At 44.6% G+C, this 15,000-nt stretch overlaps 1 protein-coding gene across 1 annotated transcript in view; it reads right to left on the bottom strand.

Annotated features, from left to right (window-relative positions):
• The window catches only part of LOC139374613 (receptor-type tyrosine-protein phosphatase delta-like), a 234,148-nt gene extending 231,474 nt beyond the window's left edge, over positions 1–2,674 (bottom strand). The window contains exon 1 of the mRNA XM_071115641.1: positions 2,342–2,674. The gene's annotated coding sequence lies outside the window, so the exon portion shown is untranslated. The remainder of the gene's footprint in view (positions 1–2,341) is intronic.
• Positions 2,675–15,000: the final 12,326 nt, after the last annotated feature.

The following is a 15,000-nucleotide window of genomic DNA, read 5'->3' as shown; positions in this document are numbered from 1 at the left end:
AGATATACAGGGCATTCAGACAGTAGATATACAGGGCATTCAGACAGTAGATATACAGGGCATTCAGACAGTAGATATACAGGGCATTCAGACAGTAGATATACAGGGCATTCAGACAGTAGATATACAGGGCATTCAGACAGTAGATATACAGGGCATTCAGACAGTAGATATACAGGGCATTCAGACAGTAGATATACAGGACATTCAGACAGTAGATATACAGGGCATTCAGACAGTAGATATACAGGGCATTCAGACAGTAGATATACAGGGCATTCAGACAGTAGATATACAGGGCATTCAGACAGTAGATATACAGGGCATTCAGACAGTAGATATACAGGGCATTCAGACAGTAGATATACAGGGCATTCAGACAGTATTCAGTTGTAACTTCCCAGCCGACTGTAGATATACAGGGCATTCAGACAGTAGATATACAGGACATTCAGACAGTAGATATACAGGGCATTCAGACAGTAGATATACAGGACATTCAGACAGTAGATATACAGGGCATTCAGACAGTAGATATACAGGGCATTCAGACAGTAGATATACAGGGCATTCAGACAGTAGATATACAGGGCATTCAGACAGTAGATATACAGGGCATTCAGACAGTAGATATACAGGGCATTCAGACAGTAGATATACAGGGCATTCAGACAGTAGATATACAGGGCATTCAGACAGTAGATATACAGGGCATTCAGACAGTAGATATACAGGGCATTCAGACAGTAGATATACAGGGCATTCAGACAGTAGATAAACAGGGCATTCAGACAGTAGATATACAGGGCATTCAGACAGTAGATATACAGGGCATTCAGACAGTAGATATACAGGGCATTCAGACAGTAGATATACAGGGCATTCAGACAGTAGATATACAGGGCATTCAGACAGTATTCAGACCCCTTTCCCATATTTTATTACAGCCTTACTCTAAAACAGATTTAATAACAACAGTTCCTCATCAATCTACACACAAAACCCCATAATGACCAAGCAGAAACAGGTTTTCAGAAATGTTTGCAAATTTATAAAATAAAAATAAAAAACATAAGCGTTCAGACCCTTTACTCGGTACTTTGTTGAGGGGAAAAAAACTAATGTAATCAATTTTAGAAAAAGGCTGTAATGTAACAACACTGAGAGGAGAATGATGACTTAATGGCTGGCAGACACACAGACACAGACACAGACACACACACAGACACACAGACACACACAGACACACACACACACACACACACAGACACACACAGACACACAGACACACACAGACACACACACACACACACAGACACAGACACAGACACACACAGACACACACACACACACACACACACACACACACACACACACACACACAGACACACACACACACACATTAGAGAGCGTGCAGAGTAAAGGTCTAATCGGTGTTTGTAGATTGATAGTTGTGGTGGGAACAGCTGGGGCTTTCCTTCAGTTCTCAGTCCCAAATGACACCCTATTCCCTACACACTGCAGGGCCCTACTTTGGACCAGTAGAGCACTATATATAGGGAATAGAGTGGCCGTTGGGGAGGCAGATTAGTGCTGCTCTTACAGTCAGGGTCTTATAATAGGACTGCTGACTGACTGCCAACTCCATCAACACACACACACTGAAGGCACTATCAGGTCATCACACACTAACGCGTGTGGTTCGGTGTGTGTGTAGACACGGTACACACACACACTCTGAAGGCACTATCAGGTCATCACACACTAACGCGTGTGGTTCGGTGTGTGTGTGTGTGTGTGTGTGTGCGTACCGTGTCTACACACACACACACACACACACACACACACTCATGCATTGGGCTGTGAAATAAGGAGAGGAGAAGGGCTGGGGGTAACTTCCAGATGTTTCAACAATCCAAAAAGCTGGTGGCTGATCTCTTAAAACTGTAGTTTACACTGCCCTGCATGTCGCCTGAGAAATAAGAAATATTGAAATCATTTCAAACTGAAATATATAGGCTAATTCTGTCCACTTGCAATAGGCCTATACTCATTTTCGCGGGCTAGAGACATCGTGGGCTACAGCGTTAACAAGACCGGTGGGAAACGGTGAGAGAGATAGGCAAGGTGTAGTATTTAAAAACAATATTCCGATAGAGATTTAAACAGATTTAAATGGAATTTATTGGGCTACTGTAAAACGCACAAACAAATCCGTTATCCTATAAATGAGGGACAACCGGTACTGTTAAGGAGTTCCGCATATTCGGCTTTGTCAACACAAACAGCGCGTCGATAAATCATAACTCCCCGTGGCCATGTCTCGAGATCACATCCTTACCGTATCAACATCCTGCCAGCAGCGGTCTTTAAATCCTGGCTTCACTCGTATGAAACACCGTATTGTCCACCGTATGAAATACTGTATAGTCCACCGTATGAAATACTGTATAGTCCACCGTATGAAATACTGTATAGTCCACCGTATGAAATACTGTATAGTCCACCGCGGATGCCGCGTTTAAAGAAATAATCCAGGCAGGATTTTCTTCTACTCTGTTTTCTTCTCGGTTTTCCTCTCTCTCGCTTCAATAATTCCTACCCCTGTGTGACTGAGTTGTTAAGTAGGGGTTTCGAGAGTGCTGGGAGCGGGAGTTGGAGTCCCGCAGATTTAAAGCATCAGACCCCGTCTGTTGATATTCTCCCCGTATATAGTAGAGCTTCAACGTGTTAGTTCTCCTCCCTCCTCATCAGTCTCCCGGTGGAAACGATCATTATTTTCTCTGTTTGGCGTGCGGAAGATGGAGATGGAAAGAACGTGACGCGCGGCGCGACCTCCGCGGATGAGATCGAGTGCGAAATGGAATGAACTCCTCTCTACGCAGGGAGAATTCCCTTTCTCTTTAGCACCGGGACGCGAACCGGGACTGGGACGTGACGTCACTGTCGGATGGGAACAACTCTCTCTTAATAACTTAATAACTTAATCAGTCATGTCGTCAATCGTTTTGTTGTTGTTGTTGTTGTGGTTGGACATGATTACTGCGCTGCAGACAATGTTTTGGTACTTCGCTATTCCCGGTGTTTGTGCGCCTCTCTCCTTCTCTCTCCCTCCTTCCAACACAATTTAAGTTAAATTTAAGGGGCTTTATTGGTGAAATAGACAATAAATAGAAGTGAAATAAACAATAAAAATGAACAGTAAACATTACACTCACAAAATTTCTAAAACAATAAAGACATTTCAAAAAGTCATATTATGTTTATGTACAGTGTTGTAATGATGTGCAAATAGTTCAAGTACAAAAGGGAAAATAATAAACATAAATATGGGTTGTATTTACAATGGTGTTTGTTCTTCACTGGTTGACCTTTTCTTGTGACAACAGGTCACACATCTTGCTGCTGTGATGGCACACTGTGGAAATTCACCCAATAGATATGGGAGTATATCAAAATTGGATTTGTGGGTCTGTATAATCTGAGGGAAATATGTGTCTCTAATATGGTCATACATTTGGCAGGAGGTCAGGAAGTGCAGCTCAGTTTCCACCTCATTTTGTGGGAAGTGTGCACATAGCCTGTCTTCTCTTGAGAGCCAGGTCTGCCTACGGCGGCCTTTCTCAATAGCAAGGCTATGCTCACTGAGTCTGTACATAGTCAAAGCTTTCCTTTAAGTTTGGGTCAGTCACAGTGGTCAGGTATTCTGCTGTGTGATGTTTAGGGCCAGCATTCTAGTTTTCTCTGTTTTTTGGTTAATTCTTTTAGTTTTTCTCATGATTTGGTTGTGTCTAATTGTGTTGCTGTCCTGGGGCCCTGGGGGTGTGTTTGTGTTTGTGAACAGAGCAAAAAAGACCAGCTTGCTTAGGGGACTCTTCTCCAGGATATTCTCTCTGTAGGTGATGGCTTTGTTATGGAAGGTTTTGGGAACGTTTTAGGTTTCTCTCTCTCTTTTTCTCTCTTTCTCTTTTCTCTCTCTGTCGTCTCTCACTTGCTCTCTATCTCACTCTCTTTCTCTCTCTCTCTCTCTGTGTGTGTGTGTGTGTGTGTGTGCACGTGCGTGTGTCTGTATGTGTCTGTGTCTGTGTGTGTCTGTGTGTGTCTGTGTCTGTGTGTGTGTGTGTGTGTCTGTGTGTGTCTGTGTCTGTGTCTGTGTGTGTGTGTGTCTGTGTGTCTGTGTCTGTGTGTGTGTGTGTGTGTGTGTGTGTGTGTGTGTGTGTGTGTGTGTGTGTGTGTGTGTGTGTGTGTGTGTGAGTTGACCCAGAAGACAATCAGCCCAGTTTAGTCCCCATCAGCGATATGCAAATGAGACTCACATAGTAAACTACATGCTTTTGTTGCACAAACACCAACAGCACAGAAACAGTGTATACGGCAGGTCCTGCTGAGCAGCTGAACGAACAGAATCAGATGTTAGAGGCTTACAGCTGGGCCGGAACAAAAGCCTGCACTGTCCAGGAGGAGGGTTGCCCACCCCTGTAGAACAACACTATACTACAACATGTAGTCCAATACAGGAAGGAATAATGGATATGAAAGAAAGAGGAAACGGTCTTCTCTTGGCCCAGGCACATCAAAGAGTTGACATTTAATACATCCGGTTGCCTCTAGGCATCAGAGAGACTTATCAATGATGCTATTTGGTACCAAACCACTAACAGACATTGTAGAATGACACACACACACACTACACACTACACACGCACACACGCACGCACGCACGCACGCACACTACACACGCACGCACACACACACACACACACACACACACACACACACACACACACACACACACACACACACACACACACACACACACACACACACACACACACACACACACACACACACACACACACACAAAGAGACGCACAGCTGGCCCTCTAGGCATCAGAAAGACTTATCGATGATGCTATTTGGAACCAAACCACTAACACCTTGTTCAAAATACAGGCCTTAATGCTCAAATCAGTTTAGTTTTTTTCAAATCCGTTTCTTGGAATAGCGACTGTCCAAACAGCAAGTTACAAGCGACCAGATCAGATTTGTGTGTGTTTCAGACGGTAGTCATTTGCTGACATGGCTACGGTAGTTGTCATAGTAACGACGGGTGTGTGTGTGGTGGTGGTGGTGTTGTCTGATTGGTGTTGGTGCTCAGAAGTTCCGTATCAAGCTATGATGACAACAACGCCTGTCCATGGGATGTTTCCCTGTTTGCTTTGGATGTTCTAAATCACAGTGTAACGACACTTTTAAAGCCTTAAATGGATAATCTGAACCAACTTTCAGAAAAACGAGTCCCAGCTAGCTAGCCCTTTAGCTTTCTAGACTATTCACTCATTTTGTTTGTAAACAAATTGACAAGCTAGTTAGCTGCCACATGTTCTTGTCCAACTGTCAACAGACTAGCTACCTAGCAACAAGATATGCCAACTAACAGCCTAAACACCACATGTTCTTGTCCAACTGTCAACAGACTAGCTACCTAGCAACGAGATATGCCAACTAACAGCCTAAACACCATATGAGGGTAAAAAACATCAGACACAAGTCACATGACCAGGAATCAGACTTCTATCTTTTGAAACCAGCTACGAAGGTGGTTTGAAAGAAATGTGGCTTGAAATATCTGATTCCATGTGATTTTTGACTGTTCAGACTGAAGGGGAAAAAAACTGATTCCATGTTATTTTTAGCTGTTCCGACTGCAGGAAAAAGATCAGATTCGAATTGGATATGCAAATGAATAGGACTTGAGTCGCTTCAAACTGTAAATGTGTGAACAGGGCTTAATAGCTAGACAGTTTGGTTATATTTTAGTCTTAACTGTAATATTGTGATGCAAACTCTAAATGTAATACATTTCAACTGTATATCTGACATGGTGCAGGTGTCTTCTGTTAAAGCTCATAACCATGTGTGTGAGGTGTGTACTTTTGTTTCAAAGTAGATTTGTTTTAGAAAACCAAGATTCACTCTGTTTGACCCTGATTTAGCCCACTGCAGTAGAAGAAGAAAGACAACCCACTGCTCACTGCAGTAGAAGAAGAAAGAAAACCCACTGCTCACTGCAGTAGAAGAAGAAAGAAAACCCACTGCTCACTGCAGTAGAGGAAGAAAGAAAACCCACTGCTCACTGCAGTAGAAGAAGAAAGACAACCCACTGCTCACTGCAGTAGAAGAAGAAAGAAAACCCACTGCTCACTGCAGTAGAAGAAGAAAGAAAACCCACTGCTCACTGCAGTAGAGGAAGAAAGAAAACCCCCTGCTCACTGCAGTAGAAGAAGAAAGAAAACCCACTGCGAACTGCAGTAGAAGAAGAAAGAAAACCCACTGCTCACTGCAGTAGAGGAAGAAAGAAAACCCCCTGCTCACTGCAGTAGAAGAAGAAAGAAAACCCCCTGCTCACTGCAGTAGAAGAAGAAAGAAAACCCACTGCTCACTGCAGTAGAAGAAGAAAGAAAACCCACTGCTCACTGCAGTAGAAGAAGAAAGAAAACCCACTGCTCACTGCAGTAGAAGAAGAAAGACAACCCCCTGCTCACTGCAGTAGAAGAAGAAAGAAAACCCACTGCTCACTGCAGTAGAGGAAGAAAGACAACCCCCTGCTCACTGCAGTAGAGGAAGAAAGAAAACCCCCTGCTCACTGCAATTTCTTTCTAGCTTTCAAATAGACACATGTTTCTCTTCTCCCTACAACTCTTCTCCGGGTCCTTATTGTACAAGAAAAATAGCTACAGTACTATTTACTGTCAATATACTGTATCTCAGGCATAGTAAGTACACTTTTCCTCAGCAAAGTCAGGGGGTCGAGTTGAGGAGAGGGATTATTTAAGATACTCTTTGAAGAGGTAGCGTTTCAGGTGCATTCGGGAAGATGGGCAGGCACTCAGCTGTTCGAGCTTCAGGGGGAACCTGGCTCCACCATTGGGGTGCCATGACAGAGAAGAGCTTGGACTGGGCTGAGGAGGAGCTGGTTCACCAGGACAGAGAAGAGCTTGGACTGGGTTGAGGAGGAGCTGGTCAGAGATGGACAGGTGAGAGAGGAGATGGAGAGGTGAGAGAGGAGATGGACAGGTGAGAGAGAGATGGACAGGTGGAAGAGGAGCTGGATCAGGTGGAAGAGGAGATGGACAGGTGAGAGAGGAGATGGACAGGTGTGAGAGGAGATGGACAGGTGAGAGAGGAGATGGACAGGTGAGAGAGGAGATGGACAGGTGGGAGAGGAGATGGACAGGTGAGAGAGGAGATGGACAGGTGGAAGAGGAGCTGGACAGGTGAGAGAGGAGATGGACAGGTGAGGGAGGAGATGGACAGGTGGAAGAGGAGCTGGACAGGTGGAAGAGGAGCTGGACAGGTGAGAGAAGAGATGGACAGGTGAGAGGAGATGGACAGGTGGATGAGGAGCTGGACAGGTGAGAGAGGAGATGGACAGGTGGGAGAGGAGCTGGACAGGTGGAAGAGGAGCTGGATAGGTGAGAGAGGAGATGGACAGGTAGGAGAGGAGCTGGACAGGAGAGAGAGGAGTAGGACAAAATAAGAGGAGATGGACAAGTGAGAGAGGAGCTGGACAGGTGAGAGAGGAGTTGGACAGGTGAGAGAGGAGATGGACAGGTAGGAAAGGAGCTGGACAGGTGGAAGAGGAGCTGGACAGGTGAGAGAGGAGCTGGACAGGTGAGAGAGGAGCTGGACAGGTGAGGGAGGTGCTGGACAGGTGAGAGAGGAGCTGGACAGGTGGGAGAACGTCTCCAGTTAGGAGAAATGATTAGCCCCGTGACATCACCACAACGACTAGATGCTCTTGGGCCATGAGAGAAAACCTAGTCAGACGAACAGAGAGAGTTGCAACATTGGGAACAGCAACATTGGGAAAATCCTCTGTATCTTCATCAACAGCAGACTTGTACATTTCCTCAGTGAAAACAATGTACTGAGCAAGTGTCAAATTGGCTTTTTAGCAAATGATCCTACCACATATTCACCCTGCACACACACACACACACACACACACACACACACACACACACACACACACACACACACACACACACACACACACACACACACACACACACACACACACACACACACTTAGAGGCATCCAGGCCACAGGAGCTCCTCTCTGATGATTACAAATAATTGGTACTGTGGTTTTCAACAGCAGGGACCAATCACACTTGACTGACACTTCTCTATGAATGACCAGGGTGTGTTTGTCTGTGTGTATGCGTGTGTGTGTGTGTGTGTGTGTGTGTGGGGGGGGGGGGGGTTCGTGTGTGTGGGTACGTGTGTGTATGTGTGTGTGAAGGTATACCAGGAAACTTGTAGACTAGAGAAAAGTTATCTTATACAGTGTCTGATCTCTCATTCTGCTGAGCATCTCTTCTACAGGGTCTGATCTGATTTCTCATTCTGCTGAGCATCTCTTCTACAGGGTCTGATCTCTCATTCTGCTGAGCATCTCTTCTACAGGATCTGATCTGGATCTGATCTCTCATTCTGCTGAGCATCTCTTCTACAGGGTCTGATCTCTCATTCTGCTGAGCATCTCTTCTACAGGGTCTGATCTCTCATTCTGCTGAGCACCTCTTCTACAGGATCTGATCTGATCTCTCATTCTGCTGAGCATCTCTTCTACAGGATCTGATCTGATCTCTCATTCTGCTGAGCATCTTTTCTACAGGGTCTGATCTCTCATTCTGCTGAGCATCTCTTCTACAGGATCTGATCTGATCTCTCATTCTGCTGAGCATCTCTTCTACAGGATCTGATCTGATCTCTTATTCTGCTGGGCATCTCTTCTACAGGGTCTGATCTGATCTCTCATTCTGCTGAGCATCTCTTCTACAGGATCTGATCTGATCTCTCATTCTGCTGAGCATCTATTCTACAGGGTCTGATCTGGCCTCTCATTCTGCTGAGCATCTCTTCTACATGATCTGATCTCTCATTCTGCTGAGCATCTCTTCTACAGGGTCTGATCTGATCTCTCATTCTGCTGAGCATCTCTTCTACAGGATCTGATCTGATCTCTCATACTGCTGATCTGATCTGATCTCTCATACTGCTGAGCATCTCTTCTACAGGATCTGATCTGATCTCTCAATCTGCTGAGCATCTCTTCTACAGGGTCTGATCTCTCATTCTGCTGAGCATCTCTTCTACAGGGTCTGATCTCTCATTCTGCTGAGCATCTCTTCTCCAGGATCTGATCTGGATCTGATCTCTCATTCTGCTGAGCATCTCTTCTCCAGGATCTGATCTGATCTCTCATTCTGCTGAGCATCTCTTCTACAGGATCTGTATCTGATCTCTCATTCTGCTGAGCATCTCTTCTACAGGATCCGATCTCTCATTCTGCTGAGCATCTCTTCTACAGGATCTGATCTGGATCTGATCTCTCATTCTGCTGAGCATCTCTTCTCCAGAATCTGATCTGATCTCTCATTCTGCTGGGCATCTCTTCTACAGGATCTGATCTGATCTCTCATTCTGCTGAGCATCTCTTCTACAGGATCTGATCTGATCTCTCATTCTGCTGAGCATCTCTTCTCCAGGATCTGATCTGATCTCTCATTCTGCTGGGCATCTCTTCTACAGGATCTGATCTGATCTCTCATTCTGCTGAGCATCTCTTCTACAGGGTCTGATCTCTCATTCTGCTGAGCATCTCTTCTACAGGATCTGATCTCTCATTCTGCTGAGCATCTCTTCTACAGGATCTGATCTGATCTCTCATTCTGCTGAGCATCTCTTCTACAGGGTCTGATCTGATCTCTCATTCTGCTGAGCATCTCTTCTACAGGATCTGATCTGATCTCTCATTCTGCTGAGCATCTCTTCTACAGGGTCTGATCTGGCCTCTCATTCTGTTGAGCATCTCTTCTACAGGATCTGATCTCTCATTCTGCTGAGCATCTCTTCTACAGGATCTGATCTCTCATTCTGCTGAGCATCTCTTCTACAGGGTCTGATCTGATCTCTCATTCTGCTGAGCATCTCTTCTACAGGATCTGATCTGATCTCTCATACTGCAGATCTGATCTGATCTCTCATACTGCTGAGCATCTCTTCTACAGGATCTGATCTGATCTCTCATTCTGCTGAGCATCTCTTCTACAGGGTCTGATCTCTCATTCTGCTGAGCATCTCTTCTACAGGGTCTGATCTCTCATTCTGCTGAGCATCTCTTCTCCAGGATCTGATCTGGATCTGATCTCTCATTCTGCTGAGCATCTCTTCTCCAGGATCTGATCTGATCTCTCATTCTGCTGAGCATCTCTTCTACAGGATCCGATCTCTCATTCTGCTGAGCATCTCTTCTACAGGATCTGATCTGGATCTGATCTCTCATTCTGCTGAGCATCTCTTCTCCAGGATCTGATCTGATCTCTCATTCTGCTGGGCATCTCTTCTACAGGATCTGATCTGATCTCTCATTCTGCTGAGCATCTCTTCTACAGGATCTGATCTGATCTCTCATTCTGCTGAGCATCTCTTCTCCAGGATCTGATCTGATCTCTCATTCTGCTGGGCATCTCTTCTACAGGATCTGATCTGATCTCTCATTCTGCTGAGCATCTCTTCTACAGGGTCTGATCTCTCATTCTGCTGAGCATCTCTTCTACAGGATCTGATCTCTCATTCTGCTGAGCATCTCTTCTACAGGATCTGATCTGATCTCTCATTCTGCTGAGCATCTCTTCTACAGGGTCTGATCTGATCTCTCATTCTGCTGAGCATCTCTTCTACAGGATCTGATCTGATCTCTCATTCTGCTGAGCATCTCTTCTACAGGGTCTGATCTGGCCTCTCATTCTGTTGAGCATCTCTTCTACAGGATCTGATCTCTCATTCTGCTGAGCATCTCTTCTACAGGGTCTGATCTGATCTCTCATTCTGCTGAGCATCTCTTCTACAGGATCTGATCTGATCTCTCATACTGCAGATCTGATCTGATCTCTCATACTGCTGAGCATCTCTTCTACAGGATCTGATCTGATCTCTCATTCTACTGAGCATCTCTTCTACAGGGTCTGATCTCTCATTCTGCTGAGCATCTCTTCTACAGGGTCTGATCTCTCATTCTGCTAAGCATCTCTTCTCCAGGATCTGATCTGGATCTGATCTCTCATTCTGCTGAGCATCTCTTCTACAGGGTCTGATCTGGATCTGATCTCTCATTCTGCTGAGCATCTCTTCTCCGGGATCTGATCTGGATCTGATCTCTCATTCTGCTGAGCATCTCTTCTCCGGGATCTGATCTGGATCTGATCTCTCATTCTGCTGAGCATCTCCTACTAGACTGAGAGAGATTTGACTTCACGCTGTGAAATAGTTATATTTAAATAGTTCTATTTCACGCTTATTAGAACGTAAATGTTCCCATTACACACTAGTTATGGCAGTTTTGCGTCCAAAATGGCACCCTATTCCCTTTTACAGTGCACTACTTTGGACCGTAGGACCTGGTCTAAAAATAGTGCACTACTTTGGAGCGTAGGACCTGGTCTAAAAATAGTGCACTACTTTGGACCATAGGACCTGGTCTAAAAATAGTGCACTACTTTGGACCATAGGACCTGGTCTAAAAATAGTGCACTACTTTGGACCATAGGACCTGGTCTAAAAATAGTGCACTACTTTGGACCATAGGACCTGGTCTAAAAATAGTGCACTACTTTGGACCATAGGACCTGGTCTAAAAATAGTGCACTACTTTGGACCATAGGACCTGGTCTAAAAATAGTGCACTACTTTGGACCGTAGGACCTGGTCTAAAAATAGTGCACTACTTTGGACCATAGGACCTGGTCTAAAAATAGTGCACTACTTTGGACCGTAGGACCTGGTCTAAAAATAGTGCACTACTTTGGACCATAGGACCTGGTCTAAAAATAGTGCACTACTTTGGACCGTAGGACCTGGTCTAAAAATAGTGCACTACTTTGGACCGTAGGACCTGGTCTAAAAATAGTGCACTACTTTGGACCGTAGGACCTGGTCTAAAAATAGTGCACTACTTTGGACCATAGGACCTGGTCTAAAAATAGTGCACTACTTTGGACCATAGGACCTGGTCTAAAAATAGTGCACTACTTTGGACCGTAGGACCTGGTCTAAAAATAGTGCACTACTTTGGACCATAGGACCTGGTCTAAAAATAGTGCACTACTTTGGACCATAGGACCTGGTCTAAAAATAGTGCACTACTTTGGACCGTAGGACCTGGTCTAAAAATAGTGCACTACTTTGGACCATAGGACCTGGTCTAAAAATAGTGCACTACTTTGGACCATAGGACCTGGTCTAAAAATAGTGCACTACTTTGGACCATAGGACCTGGTCTAAAAATAGTGCACTACTTTGGACCATAGGACCTGGTCTAAAAATAGTGCACTACTTTGGACCGTAGGACCTGGTCTAAAAATAGTGCACTACTTTGGACCATAGGACCTGGTCTAAAAATAGTGCACTACTTTGGACCATAGGACCTGGTCTAAAAATAGTGCACTACTTTGGACCGTAGGACCTGGTCTAAAAATAGTGCACTACTTTGGACCGTAGGACCTGGTCTAAAAATAGTGCACTACTTTGGACCATAGGACCTGGTCTAAAAATAGTGCACTACTTTGGACCATAGGACCTGGTCTAAAAATAGTGCACTACTTTGGACCGTAGGACCTGGTCTAAAAATAGTGCACTACTTTGGACCGTAGGACCTGGTCTAAAAATAGTGCACTTACTTGGTGTGCACTACTTTGGACCGTAGGACCTGGTCTAAAAATAGTGCACTACTTTGGACCATAGGACCTGGTCTAAAAATAGTGCACTACTTTGGACCATAGGACCTGGTCTAAAAATAGTGCACTACTTTGGACCATAGGACCTGGTCTAAAAATAGTGCACTACTTTGGACCATAGGACCTGGTCTAAAAATAGTGCACTACTTTGGACCATAGGACCTGGTCTAAAAATAGTGCACTACTTTGGACCATAGGACCTGGTCTAAAAATAGTGCACTACTTTGGACCGTAGGACCTGGTCTAAAAATAGTGCACTACTTTGGACCATAGGACCTGGTCTAAAAATAGTGCACTACTTTGGACCATAGGACCTGGTCTAAAAATAGTGCACTACTTTGGACCATAGGACCTGGTCTAAAAATAGTGCACTACTTTGGACCATAGGACCTGGTCTAAAAATAGTGCACTACTTTGGACCATAGGACCTGGTCTAAAAATAGTGCACTACTTTGGACCATAGGACCTGGTCTAAAAATAGTGCACTACTTTGGACCATAGGACCTGGTCTAAAAATAGTGCACTACTTTGGACCATAGGACCTGGTCTAAAAATAGTGCACTACTTTGGACCATAGGACCTGGTCTAAAAATAGTGCACTACTTTGGACCATAGGACCTGGTCTAAAAATAGTGCACTACTTTGGACCGTAGGACCTGGTCTAAAAATAGTGCACTACTTTGGACCGTAGGACCTGGTCTAAAAATAGTGCACTACTTTGGACCATAGGACCTGGTCTAAAAATAGTGCACTACTTTGGACCGTAGGACCTGGTCTAAAAATAGTGCACTAGTTTGGACCATAGGACCTGGTCTAAAAATAGTGCACTACTTTGGACCGTAGGACCTGGTCTAAAAATAGTGCACTACTTTGGACCATAGGACCTGGTCTAAAAATAGTGCACTACTTTGGACCATAGGACCTGGTCTAAAAATAGTGCACTACTTTGGACCATAGGACCTGGTCTAAAAATAGTGCACTACTTTGGACCGTAGGACCTGGTCTAAAAATAGTGCACTACTTTGGACCGTAGGACCTGGTCTAAAAATAGTGCACTACTTTGGACCGTAGGACCTGGTCTAAAAATAGTGCACTACTTTGGACCATAGGACCTGGTCTAAAAATAGTGCACTACTTTGGACCGTAGGACCTGGTCTAAAAATAGTGCACTACTTTGGACCATAGGACCTGGTCTAAAAATAGTGCACTACTTTGGACCATAGGACCTGGTCTAAAAATAGTGCACTACTTTGGACCGTAGGACCTGGTCTAAAAATAGTGCACTACTTTGGACCATAGGACCTGGTCTAAAAATAGTGCACTACTTTGGACCATAGGACCTGGTCTAAAAATAGTGCACTACTTTGGACCGTAGGACCTGGTCTAAAAATAGTGCACTACTTTGGACCGTAGGACCTGGTCTAAAAATAGTGCACTACTTTGGACCATAGGACCTGGTCTAAAAATAGTGCACTACTTTGGACCATAGGACCTGGTCTAAAAATAGTGCACTACTTTGGACCATAGGACCTGGTCTAAAAATAGTGCACTACTTTGGACCGTAGGACCTGGTCTAAAAATAGTGCACTACTTTGGACCATAGGACCTGGTCTAAAAATAGTGCACTACTTTGGACCGTAGGACCTGGTCTAAAAATAGTGCACTACTTTGGACCGTAGGACCTGGTCTAAAAATAGTGCACTACTTTGGACCGTAGGACCTGGTCTAAAAATAGTGCACTACTTTGGACCGTAGGACCTGGTCTAAAAATAGTGCACTACTTTGGACCGTAGGACCTGGTCTAAAAATAGTGCACTACTTTGGACCATAGGACCTGGTCTAAAAATAGTGCACTACTTTGGACCATAGGACCTGGTCTAAAAATAGTGCACTACTTTGGACCATAGGACCTGGTCTAAAAATAGTGCACTACTTTGGACCGTAGGACCTGGTCTAAAAATAGTGCACTACTTTGGACCGTAGGACCTGGTCTAAAAATAGTGCACTACTTTGGACCGTAGGACCTGGTCTAAAAATAGTGCACTACTTTGGACCATAGGACCTGGTCTAAAAATAGTGCACTACTTTGGACCATAGGACCTGGTCTAAAAATAGTGCACTACTTTGGACCATAGGACCTGGTCTAAAAATAGTGCACTACTTTGGACCATAGGACCTGGTCTAAAAATACTGCACT

Source organism: Oncorhynchus clarkii, chromosome 19 (assembly GCF_045791955.1).
Source record: "Oncorhynchus clarkii lewisi isolate Uvic-CL-2024 chromosome 19, UVic_Ocla_1.0, whole genome shotgun sequence".
Taxonomy (NCBI): domain Eukaryota; kingdom Metazoa; phylum Chordata; class Actinopteri; order Salmoniformes; family Salmonidae; genus Oncorhynchus; species Oncorhynchus clarkii.
Note: the sequence above shows the minus strand (reverse complement) of the source record. Positions and strands in the feature narration are given on the sequence as shown.